This window comes from Triturus cristatus, chromosome 8 (genome assembly GCF_964204655.1).
Source record: "Triturus cristatus chromosome 8, aTriCri1.1, whole genome shotgun sequence".
In the NCBI taxonomy this organism is placed as follows: Eukaryota; Metazoa; Chordata; class Amphibia; order Caudata; family Salamandridae; genus Triturus; species Triturus cristatus.
The window spans coordinates 1,393,102,688-1,393,116,423 of NC_140591.1; positions in this window are offsets into that span (position 1 = coordinate 1,393,102,688).

Sequence of the window (13,736 nt, forward strand, 5' to 3'; positions counted from 1 at the left end):
CTTATCCGTCGGGGCATCGATCAGCGCAGTCTCCAGTTGCGCAAGTTCGCTTTCTAATTTGCTCAACGTCTCTCTAATGGATCTCAGTACACCCGTTTTTAGCGACATGCAATGCCCTCTTATCACCACTTTACAGGCCTCCCATAACATGCCCAGTGAATCTACAGTGCCCTCATTCATTACAAAGTATTCCTCCAGTTTGTCCCGTAGATCCTGCTGAAATACCTGATCACGCAATGCTCGGGAAGGAAATCTCCAGCTGAACGTATTGGGGCGGTGTGGATATAGTAAGGGACACCGGGGCGTGATCGGACAGAGATCTCGGCAAGTGCATTGCCTCTAGCACCGCCGAGTGTAAATCTCTGGATAATAGCCAGTAATCCAGTCTGGACCATGCCGCCCTATGGGCTGTCATGCATGTGCCCGCGCGGACCCCGGGGTGCAGCATCCTCCAGGAGTCCACTAGCCCTGCATCCTGCATAATGTAGCCGAGCTCTTCCGACGCCCTGGGGTGGTGTTCTCTAGTCGAGCCCTGTCTATCCATGGTGTCTGATAGTACAACATTGTAGTCCCCTCCCCATAAAATCGCCGCCGGGCCACGGGTCTGCACCTTATGCCATAAGTCCCCGTAAAACTCTGGGTTATCGTCATTCAGACCATACACATTCACCAGTGTCACTCTCATACCGCACAGTGTACCCACTAGTATTATATATCTGCCTCCCGTATCTCTGAGTACCTCATGTGTCTGCCAGTGAAGCCCCTTCCTGATTAATATCGCCACCCCTCTGGAGTAGTTAGAATAGGAGGCGTGAAATATCTCTCCCCATCTATGGTGTCTGAGCAGCTGCGCCGCGTTTGCAGTTAAATGCGTCTCCTGCAGGAGACAGAGGTCCACGTCTTTTCTGAGCAGGAAGGCCTGCACCAATCTGGCTTTGCGCCTGTCATTCATACCTCTTACATTCCAAGTAATGCATTTTATTTTCTGCACGGCAACAAGCATCGGAATAAAACTCGTTCAGGCCACAGACCTGGTCCATGTTGCACTCCTCCCGGCCACCCATCTCTGATAGACAGCACATACCCTAACTGCCCATCTGGCCACCCTGCCCGGCAAAGGCCTGAACACCACATGCTAGGTGAATGTCGACATAGCAACGAACAGTGTACGATATACAATTCAGCAGCAGATCTCGCTTCCTCTGGCCCAACTCTGGAACATAAACAAAACTCAACAAAAACCCCCAACTTCAACTGAACCCCGAGCCCCCCCGCTCCAACCCCCCAATCAGGTTGTGCAATATCCTCCCAGGTCCCCCTCCCAACCATAGAAACTGTAACTACAGTCAGTGGTCGTGACCGATGAATGGGAATCATCCCCTGAGGTACGCAGGTTGGCCACCCACACGCCCTGTACTCATGACAGGGTGATCGAGCGCTGACCTAGTGTGACAGCTCAAGGACCTCCCCCTCCCGGGCCCGCAATTTTACACATCTCCCTTCCAGCATCCGAAATTGACCCTCCAGAGCGCCTAACATTCACTATGACCCGACCCGGTTCGGACAGGCAATACCCAGCGTCATGGCAACAATCAAACGTGAACAGTTATTCAACATCACTTAGCCTGTCTCGCTGGTCCGGGCCACTTGCAGTTGCCTGAGTCTTTTGGTCCTTCACCAGTTGTTTGGCGTATTTCAGAGCCGCTGTCGCGTCCAAGAAGAAGGACGGTTTTCCGGGTCCTTGTACCCGGAGCTTCGCAGGGTAGATGAGGGAGTATTTGGTGCCCGTCTGTTGGAAAAGCTTCTTCGCCGGCAAAAATTCCCTTTGAGCGGCCTGTACCTGCATCGTATAAACTGGGTATAGTGCGATGTGGCTGCCCCTGTATTGCACGTCGGTCATGTCTCTCGCCATACGTAATATCGTGTCCCGGTCCCTATAATTTAAGACTCGTGCAATAATAGGCCGGGGCGGCGCACCCGGTTTAGGCCTGGGCCCCAATGATCTATGTGCCCTTTCGACAAGGAACATTGACGATAAGCCCGACCCAAACAGCTCTTTAAACATGTGTTCGACATATTGCTCCATGTTGGTTATGTCCGTCGTTTCCGCCACTCTCGTGATGCGGACGTTGTTATGCCTCGAGCGCGCTTCCAAATCCTCATTTTTTTGTTGTATGAGTGCCAGGATCTTATCCATGCCCCGCAGCTGTTTGTCAAGGGCGGTTTGACTTTCTTCCGTATCAGCCACACGTGTTTCAAGCGATGCCACTCTTCCTTCTTGTTTGTACATGCGAGACGTGATACCGTCCATACGGGCCGCCAGCGCGTCCATTTTGCCATCTATACCATGCAAACTTGTTTTCAGTTCCTGAAACATGGTTTTAATGTCCGCCTCCTGTGCGCTACTCCGGTCTTCTCGAGCAGACTCGGCCTCCCGGTGGTCTTGGTCTGGTGGTTTCTGTTTGGACTTGTCAAACGTGATTTTCGGCTGCCGTGTGTCCGGCTTACCCATGGTTGCCTCCTAGCTCAGTCCGTCGGCGTGGGCAGCCAAGCCGCACTCTCCTCACACAGCACTGGTCACCACCCACCAGCGTCTCGCCGAGGGCAGCAGGGAGTTTGGGCCTCGTTGGTAGCTAATGAGGCTGCGTCCTCCGGTCCGGGGCACACCCGCGGCGCAGCGGACCAAACGGGGGGAGACACCGCACGGTCCGTCAGATCCAGGCCAACACTCGTGCAGCCACTCCCCTTCTGTATCCCAGGCCAATGCAGCACAGTATATAGGGACGTCCACAGGAGCGCTCTCGCACCTCGTCCAGGCGGCCACCCGGCACGTCGTCTGTCAGGAGGGGGGTGCAAGCCACGCGACCCTGCGCCAGAGCCAGTCGATTCCCTGCACCACGCACAGACCCACCACTGCTTCAGGGGTCACTGGTCCCGAGCGCGACCTCACCAGCACTGTAGTATGGCCAGGGACAGGCACAGTAGCCGACCATATCTCACCGATCGCCGCTCCGGGGCCCCCAACAAAAGGACACCGCCACGCAGCCACCCTCAGAGAAAATGGCCGCCACTCCAACTTTTCTTCCGGGCCTGCCACCGCTCCCTATCATGCAGTCCAAGGGCTGGCGATCCGAGGGCGCAGACCGGAGTCTCTCCCCACGAGGTCCGGCACCTCGGCCCTTCAGAGCAGGGCCCAGCAGCGTCCGCCGAATGTCGGCATAGGTGCCCTCCGCTCAGTTTCACGGCAGTCGGCCAGCTCCCGGTGCGTCGCAAATCGCCCAGGTCTCCCTCTTCGCCTCACCTCCAATCCGCCATCAGTGGTCCACCACACCGGTCGCTTCCGTCCTAGCCTCGCTGCCTCAGCCACGGGGGGTAAGCGTCTGGCGGGCTGCACTCCCCCCGGCCGGGGCGATCTACCAGCCGCTGCCCCACTGCTCGCTCCGCTTTCGGGTCTCACCACACGCAAGCTCCCGGCTCTCACGAACGCCGCAGGCCGCCGCGTCCCTCCGCCTCCAGCAGGCCGCTCTCCGCTACCATTTCACAGACGGGGTCAGAACTTCCAGCGCATAGGGCGGACACTCTAGACTTCCTTCTTGGGTTAGGAGGTCTGAGCCCGCACACCAGTTAAGCCAATAATTGAAGGATTTATGTGCTCGATCGGCGGAGCTGCGGTTTCAGGCAGCCATTCCGCTCGGCAGCCAAGCCACGCCCCTTAAGCATTGGCAAAGTTAAGTTGTCTTGCCTTGCCATTGCTTGTTTGCTCACAGTTTTGGCTTTGCATTGCAGGCACTGGCAAAGCCAATAGGGACAGCTAACCATCTTGGAATGTTATTTTTTATATACTTTTACGATAGCCATCCTATTGAATCTGGAAGTAACATGACAGCCGGCACATAAGTGTAGAAAATAACATTCACAGACAGCTGTCATACTTTGTCCAGAAGCAAAGTTACTGCCATCTTGGAAGTGTAGAACATAATATTCCAAGATAACTGTCACATTACAAAATAACATTTCAAGGTAGGAGAGGTGGAGATAGAAATTTGCACTTGTAGGTGTGTGAATTGCACTTTGTAGTAGGTAAGTAGTTCTACCATAGTATTTGCGTATTACAGCATGCAGTTTGTGAAGTCAGCTCCTTGCCTTGGCCGATTTGGTCCCACAAACATGGAAAAAGATTTTGCAAGATTAGTACATAAGTCAAGCTGATTCATGAACTATACAAAAAAGTCTACCAGTTTTTTTCAACACTTCGGCATTTTGAGGCAAAAGTGCCACATTCTCAGCATAGGAAAGAGGGTGGGAAATGGGCAGGAAACAACGTTTAACAAGCCTTGTCCTTGAGCCACCAATGTAGATTCTAGTGTATTAATATAGAGGATATAAATAAATGGGGCACAAATACAGCCTTGCTGCACTCCCCACTCAAGTTTGCAAAAGTCAGGGCACTCACCACCCGCCCCATATCTCACCTTTGCAGAGATGTTCAAATGTAGTTAGTACAGAAGATGTAAAATCTTGGTGAAAACCAAGAGACAGCATAATAGACCACAGTTTAGCTCTGTTTACGTAATAGAACGCATAACTCAGATCCATGAAAACTAGGCGAACAGCTACTTTAATTATGTTCCAAAACCTGACCTGCCTTTCCCTTGGGCAGCTGGCTCTGGCAGCTAGTATTGTGACATCAGAGCTCAGCTGTAATAAGTTACTGCGGTTGAGTGGCTTTGTTTTTTATAATACTTTCGTACTTCAATAGTGGAAGAAATATGAAGAAGAAATGCCTCCATGTTGGATTTACTGAGAGAAAAAATATAATTAGGACTAAAATAACATTTCAGATGGCCTTTAAAAGGCTTCTACATGCCTTGAAACACATGATTGCCTTTCTTTTCCAGGAAGTTTGCAAAGTTGCTGGTGGTTTCTGGCTCCACCCACCTCCTCCCAGAAGAAGCGGAGTATCAGGGAATGGTGTGATCTGAACCCAGGGCCCGGAGGGAAGAATGTGCGATGGCTTCAGGATGTCACAGGTGAGAGAAGTTGAGCTTCATCATTCTCTCGGCTGCCACCACTAGTCATGCGCATACTGTGGTCTCCGAGTTCCATGGTGTCCCTGCAAGAGCTGCCAATTCTCTGAGATGCCACCCATGAGCAGCTACAGGCACAACACTTTGCAAGAACTCAAGTGGACTGTTTTTCTATGCTGCACCCAAAGGTAATGTAGCATGATGCACTTATAATATATGTATCAAATATGCATATATTTACATAATATATATTAGTAAAACTTACCTGCAAAACACCTGGGTGCTCTGCTAGGGGAAGGTCTAAAACTGAAAAAATTGGGTACAACCACCAACAAGGACGGGGTGTGGAAAAGAACAACATTGGAGGGCTTCAAAGTAGATAAAGAAGATGAGAAGATTGCAGTATTCGTTTGGGTGGCACACATAGCCAACTAGATGATGGCTCAGTGACTTAATGTAGTCGCTGACATCTACAGTTACCCCTAGGTCACTATTTTGAATTCAGGTTCCGCTTTACATCCTTTAGAGGTCATTAAATTGTGTATCATTAAATAGTTTTATTTCTTTATTGTGCTTATAGATTGCAACCATTGGAACATGAGCTGTGGAGCACTTTACATCTAACAGTTCAAGTAAAGACAACAATTACAGCACCTTCAGCATTATTTCAGGGGTGTCCGCTTAGGGAAGGCCATGCTATTAAAAAAACATGCCTAATAGAAAAAGCCTGAACAGGTGCATCTTAATGTCTATCTGAAAGGTCATGAGGTATGGGGCTATTCTCATAGCTTCTGTGATCTGGTTCCAAAGCCTGGGGATTAGGAAGGAGAAGGCTTGCTTTCCATTCAGGGGCGTAGCTTTGGGGAGGTGTTTGAGGTGTGTCACCCCTCAAATAAATGCATTCCTGGCTAAGTTGTTAGGTCTGGGGGCCCAAGTCAGATTTGCTATGTTTGTATTCGTTTTTCTTGTCCTGATATCACTAAGAGGTTTGAACTTGTTCATTTTTTGAACAAGGAACTTAAATATATACAGTAACTGGTGTACCAAAACAATCGCAAATTTACACCCACAAAAGAACTCCTTGAATGGATGCAACTGTGCTACTGTTTAGAATTAACAAGCATTGGCACTAGTAGATTTGGAAAGCTGTGCCAGCCTCAGGTTTTCTAAAGCATACAAAAAGTGATGGATGGAATGCTTTAATTATACTCAGCCACTAGCAATTACTTGGGTCGCATCATAATCCATCATTATTTTGCACAACATGGCACCTCAAATTGGACCCAGCCATATGCAAATTAGCATTGACCTTGCTCCAATGAGAACAGTCCAGCCCAAACTGCCAGGTCACGGATTCCCTGAACCAGAATACAAGCAACCTAGGAACTGGTTCACCCTAGTTAGGTTTGATAGGTTTTCAGGCATACTACTGGCAATCAAACACCCAAAGGTTGATGGGATGAATGCTTGCAAATAGTCTTCTAACCACTGACAATAGCTTGGGTTAGCATTCCAAACCATGGTTTTTCGCTCACTGTACCACTCTAGACTTAGGGCTTGAATTAAGGTTTGGCTGGTGAAGTAAAGGAAGACAGGGTGGCGGAAGACCTTACTCTGCCCACCACATTTAGAGATGCTTCTAGCCCCATGGACTTCACTAGATATTGGTAGGATCCTTTGTCAATGTAGTTCCTGTCAATGGAATACAAGTTCAACAGATGACTCCGTTAACGTGACAGGTGGCCATCAAACCATTCCCAAGTTGTTTATTTTTGAAAAACAGGAGATTTTTTTCTGGGAAAAAAACGAATCACCTCATTTCCATGGGAGTTTTCTCCCATGACGTGGTGGTCTTTTTTTGTTTTTGTTTACTGTCCTTCCCCACCATGACATACCTGGTCATCAACTCTAAATCGGGCAGGTGTTCAGATGGCATACCTCCTTTGACTCCTATTCTATCGAACCGTTACAGGGAGCTTTACAATGAAATAATAAATTTATCTCCTTCGGCGTAAATCTTGAGGTCCATGGGAAATGAAATTGTGTGGGCAGTCCTATGTTTTAGTGGACAGGGTACCTTGCTTCTATTACAACAGAGCACTGGTCCACCAATCTCTATATCATCCCCAGAGACCCTCCTAATGCAAATCACTTGTGATCCTGCTCCTCAAGGGAACAGTCTATACCCTGGTCATCTCACCCTTCACCCCGCGAGCCACTGCTTTTTAAGCTGGGAAGTTTGAGATTAACACTTCCCAAATCTGGCTGAGTTACCTACACCCCTGTTTGTGTTCTTTGTCTTCTTCACTTTTGGAACCTTCAGAGCCAACTCCTCTTGTTAATTTAAATCTCAATGTTGTACGAAGTTTTTGTTGCTGGTAACATTGGTACCCCGGGTGTATCGATTTGTCTGTTATGCAGGTGATCCTAAAATTGATGCATCCTTCTAGAGGTCACCTGTTATTAATTCATTACACTGGTCAGATAGGAAGAAGTGTGGTACTTTTTATAAATTTTTTATTAAATACATTTCGATAGCACAGACATAACCACTTGGGCAGCAGAATGCTACACATGAACCAAGAGATGCAAAAAGTGAATGTATCATAATTAACAGCAAGAAAGGGGTGAATTAGTCTGTCAGATACGTTCTGAAAATATGTATTTTCAATGTAGCTGTAGTTAGGTCTGAGAGGTTCAAAGTGCTTTTTTAAAAACAAAACAAGAATAATAATGGAAAGAGCTCCAATACCTGCATTGTATAGAGTCTCACTCAATATTTTTTTCTTCATTTTTGTTTTTGCAGCTTTATATAGTGCAAACTTTAACCGAGGGCATTAGAGAGCTTTACATGAGAACCAGTTTTTACATGAGGCCAGACTGTTTTTTAGGCACAGGAGAAGTTAAGTGATTTGCTCTGAATCACAGGATGTTGACCCAGGGCAGGGATTTGAAAATGGCTTCCCAGTTCCAAAGTGGGCAGCTCAATCAGCAAGACACCGGTGACACGAAATCATAGAGAATGACGAAAGTGCCACTACTCCAAAACATACAATTAAAATAAAGTAAATTAAGTAGGGCATCAGATTTAATATGTCAGCTTGGAGTTGAAAGCAAGCTTCAAAATGTCACAGCAACAGATGGATCTATTGTATGTAAGATAGTGATCCTGGTTAGATTTGTTGCATGTAAGGTAGGATAGTACTAGTTTGATTTGTTGCACGCAAGGTAGGGCACTCCTAGTTTTAGTTGCATGTAATGTAGGGTACTCCTAGTTAATGTTACATGTAATGTAGGTGTTGAAGATCAATTGAAAGAACAACAGGTGCCACGGAGTGATGAAGGTAAGTTTATTGAGACTCACCAACACAGACGGGGATCCCAGTCTTCTTCATCCATCAACCGTCCTCCGAGATTGTTGAGCCTCCCTGGAATGCCCGGCTGCATTCCACGAATACCACAGCAACCGCACGAGACTCGATAGTACATCATCAAGTAACTACTAGTTAGTAAGATAACACATCACAACATAACCCCTTTACTTTACCAACATAAGAAAACTGAATGGTTGAACAAGAGATACACAAAAGAAACATAACAACCCAAAGAAACAACGAAATACCCTTCAGCCCTTATCCCATGACAAAATCATTACATTTGGAGGGAACAAAACGCAAGCAGGAATGTTTCTTTTGTTTTGTTACAATACCTTGATACAATTCGTTCCTGGTGTCTCCTTCAACCCCACCAGCTGCTCCCTTCCCATCAACTCCCTCAAAACTGTCCTCATTCACGCCCACACAGACATCAGCATCACCTTTCTTACAATACAGAGCCACTCTCCTACTGTTCCATTTTTGTCCATTCATTAAGACTACATGCCACCTACGTACTTCTTTCATTTCCATGGGTGCCGAAAATCTGTTCACACCATGCTCTCTCTTGCCCAACTTGACTTTGACCAAATCTAGAACTTCCATGTTACTTCCCTTCGCTATGTTTTCTCTCTTGACACGACAAACACTCTCAACCATCCACAGAGGAGTGAGTTTAGTCTTTGGAGTTCTGCCCCTCATTATTTTAAAAGGCATCTCATCAGTGGCTCCATTTACAGCAGTTTTGTAGGACCAGACCATGTTATCCACACACCTCTGAACATCTCGATTCCCCTGTATAGCCATTTGGATGGTGCCCTTAAGGACCCTATTCATACGTTCTACCATGCCATTTCCTTGTGGATTATATAAAGATGTGCACACATGTCCTATACCGTTTCTACGCAAAAAACTCTGCATAGCATGGGAAATGAGTTGCGTGCCATTAACAGTCATCAGCACACCCGAACACCCCTCCCTCTTAAATATAGCATCTAAATTCTTGATCACATTACCAGTGGTGATATTTCTTTAGAAATTCCACAATGACCCATCGCGAGTAGACATCCACCAGTACCATAGCAAATCTCTTGTCTTCGGGTAGAAAATCCATGGGGCCAATGAAATCCAGACACACTTTCTCCCACGCCACTCCACTTTGATCTCCAGCAATAGAATCCATACCTTGTGTATCGATCTTGAGTCTTTTTTCACTCTCCCTGCACAAATTACAACTTTCTACCCACAATCTGACCTCCTCATCTAACCCTGGCCACCAAAATCTGTCCTTGAGACATTTCTTTGTAATTGTGTGTCCCACATAACCTTCATGTGCCAACAGAAACAATTTCTTTCTGAGCCCTCTAGGAGGTACAAATCTCTCACCCCTCAAAACTAAATCGTCCGTCACACCAATACTAAACTCCTCTTGCAATTTGATGAAATTTCTTAAGGCTGGCTTGAGATCACCTTTGCGTTTCCATCCTGGCCTGATGGAACTAACCAATTCTCTATATTCATCATTGTTCTTAACTGCTTCCTGCCACTCATTCTTGGTCACCGATTTAAACTCATTTTCAAACACATCCTCCACGCTAGCTACAATACACACCATTTCCTCATCATTCTTTTCAATCCCCTCCACACCAATTGGCAATATTGATAAACAGTCGGCCTGAACATTTTTCCAGCCTGTTATATACTCCAGTTTATACATATATTCTTGCAGCCTGGCCGCAAATTGCATTAACCTAGAAGATCCATTACTTGCCCTACCAGGACTCAACATTCTGATAAGGGGCTTGTGGTATGTTCTTAAGGTAAAGCAAGCCCCCACAAATAGGTGTGAAAGTACTGATTTTCCCGCGCAGCAGCTAACGCCTGCCTCTCAATGATGGCGTAATTACGTTCAGATTTATTAGGTGTGCGTGACACAAACGCCACTCTTTTCTCTGCACCCTCTTTGATTTGTGATAAAACAGCACCAATACCATGGGCACTGGCATCAACTTTAATGAGGGTCTCCTTACCGGGTTCAAATGGAGTAAGAATGTCAGTACTCACTATTTCTTCTTTAATATTTTGAAAAGCCTTTCCCTCTGCAACACCCCATTTAAATGGTGCACCATTCCTCAACAACTCCCTCAATGCCTCAGTTTTGTTTGCGAAATTGAGAACAAATTTGGAATAATACTCAATCATTCCAATAAAAGATTTGAGTTGATCTTTGCTAGTGGGAGTGGCAGCTAGCTTAATAGCCTTCATCAAATCTTCTTTAGGTTGCATACCACTCTCAGAAATAGTGTACCCCAAATAGTCCACTTCTTTTAGTAGGAACTTGCACTTTTCCTTCCTTAAAGTCAGTCCTGCTCTGTCTAGGATCTACAAAACCTTTTCCAACATTCTGTTATGCTCTGCTTCATCTTTCCCAGTAACAAGAATATAATCTTGGAAACAGTAAGTATTATTTACCCCCTTAAGTAAACTGTGCCTCATATGCTGAAATAAGCTAGAGGCCGATGCCAGGCCAAAAGGAAGCCTCTTGAATTGGAAGACTCCCTCCATGGTGACAAATGCTGTTAGTTTTCTAGAATGTGAATGCAACATAACCTGATGATATGCTGACCTTAAATCTAATTTAGTGAAAAACTTGGCTCTGTCGATAAATAACACCATCTCAGATATGTTTGGCAAAGGAAAACTATCCACAATTATGTTTTGATTCAATGACCTGGGATCAACACAGAAACAAAGCTTACCATCCTTCTTCTTAGTGATGACCACTGGAGAAAGCCACTCTGACACCTCTACCGGTTCAATAACATCTTGCTTCTGCATGTCACTCAACATTTCCTTAACTTCATTCTGAATAGCAATGGGAATCTTCCTCGGTCCATGTCTCACAGGTTGAGCACTGTCCTTAACCTTGATCTCATGAACGTACACCACCAATTTTCCTAAATCCTCACAAAAAACTCCTTTGTACTTGGTTAGGATCGTATCAAGCATAACTTCATTATCCACCACCAACACTTTGTCCGTCGACCTGGGATTTATGACCAGGTGCAAATCATGTTGTTGTACCCAGCCTAAAATAGCAGGGCCGTCATTTGACACATACACTCTACCTATTGCACTCCTTCTCTTAAACTCAAACTCAGTTTCCATGAAATCTTTGATGGAAATAGCTTCACCGCTGTACCGTTTAGGAGAGATGTAACTGTTAATGAGTGACACATTTGGCCAATGCTCATTAAAGATACAAAAGGGTATATGGTAAACATGGAACCGGGGTCCCCCATCAACTCTACAGCCACACCATTTACCAAGAAGGTTGCTTTGGGCCTTTGTAATCTCTATACATTCGTCTTCCACACACAGAAAAATGTCAGGTGCAACATAACCTTCCTCAACAAAGGCAACTCTATTTCTTGAAAGATCTTTGCAAACTCTGCTTAAATGACATTTTTTCCCCATATTTTCTGCGAATTTTGTCTCTAACGTAACATCCCACGAAATCAGCAGCATGACTCATACTGCCACACCTATAACACCCATTAAATTTGCTTCTGTTATCCCCCATAGGTTTTGGTTTTTGTGTGAACTAGGTCTGCCATCACTCTTTTGCTTTATTTTGTTCTCACTGTCTATTGGGTCATCCTTCTTGCTAACAACATTTACAGTATCTTCTTTTTTCGTTTCTAAGTTGTGCATTTCTCTCATACACCTGTCAGATTCTTCCACATTTTTTGCAATAGAAATGGCTTCTTGTAGCGTAGGATTTCTAGTGGCCCATAGTCTCTCCTGCATTCTCTTGTTCTTACATTGCACAATTAACTGATCCCTAATCATCTGATCGGTCATAGGACCAAAGTCACATTTAAGTGCCAATTCTCGTAAATGTGTGACCATTCGATCTACTGTTTCTTTTTCCTTTTGAGCTAACGAATACAATTTGTGACGTTGCATCACAATATTAACTTGTTTGCCAAAGTACTTTCCAAGTCCGTTCTCTGCCTCTAAATATGGATTATCAGTAGGCTCACCATTGGCTCCGATAACCTCAGGTGAGAACTTAAAAACATGTTGACCCTCTTTCCCTAATGAGTTCAACAAAAGGGCCTTTTGCCTTGTAGCTTGAAATCTCAACTCATCAATAGCTTCAATACAATTTCCAAAAATACTAATCCACTCTTCCCATTCTAGAGACGGAAATTCTCCTTCCGATAGAAAAATGGGGGTGGTGAAACCATTTGATTTGCTGCCATAGTGTTGTGAAATATACCAACTAATACATACAATGATAAACTATCAGTATATGAAATAATAGTATGCTAAACAGTTATATTGTTGACCAGGTGTGCAAATCACCATGGAGATTTGCGTTGTAGGTAGCAAATTACCATGTAATCCAATATAAATAAACAGGTGTGCAGATCAACATACTGATCTGCAATCGATTGTGAGAGAGAGTGTGCAGATCACTGTATTGCTCCGTAGGTGAGTGTTATATGAAATGCCATAAGCATTGGTGTGTAGATCACCGTATTGATCTGCAGAATGAAGATAGCGAACTCCATGGTGCGAGCTGTGCAGATCAGCGTAAGGTGAACGAGACAATTACTTTCAAGATGGCGTCACTTCAGCGTGTGCGTGTTGACGTTCAACGCCTGACTATTGCTTGGTACATGGGACGGGCTGATGGGCGTAAGGAGAACAAAGACGATCCACTCAGTAGTGCGGTTGCCAGGAAACGCACTGTTCTGCCGTGACAGAAAGAGCGGGCATATGCCGGCTCGGTCAGGAGGAACAGGGCGAGCTAAATCCGAAGAGCGTGTAACGGCTCTGACGAAAGAAGTAAAAAAATAAGACAGTACCTGCACCTGGGATGACGGCTTGGAGCACAAACTTGTGAAGTATTGGTGACCTGAATCAATGATCACCACGAAGCACAGCAGAAGATTCAGTACGCCGATGCAGCCGAAACAGCAAAACAATGTCGATTCGTTCCCCGCTGTTGAAGAGGACAGGCAATCGTCGCCAAAATGCTGAAGATCAAGTGAAGGAATGACAGGTGCCACAGAGTGATTAAGGTAAGTTTATTGAGACTCTCCAACACAGACGGGGATCCCAGCCTGCTTCATCCATCAACCGTTTCCCGTTTTCACAGCAACCTCACGAGATGCGATGGTACATCATAAAGTAAATACTAGTTACTAAGATAACACATCACAACATTAGGGTAATACTACAAGGATTTGTTGCACGTAAGGTATGATACTTCTAGATGGGTTAATTATATGTAAGGTATGGTACTACTAGTTGGATTTGTTGC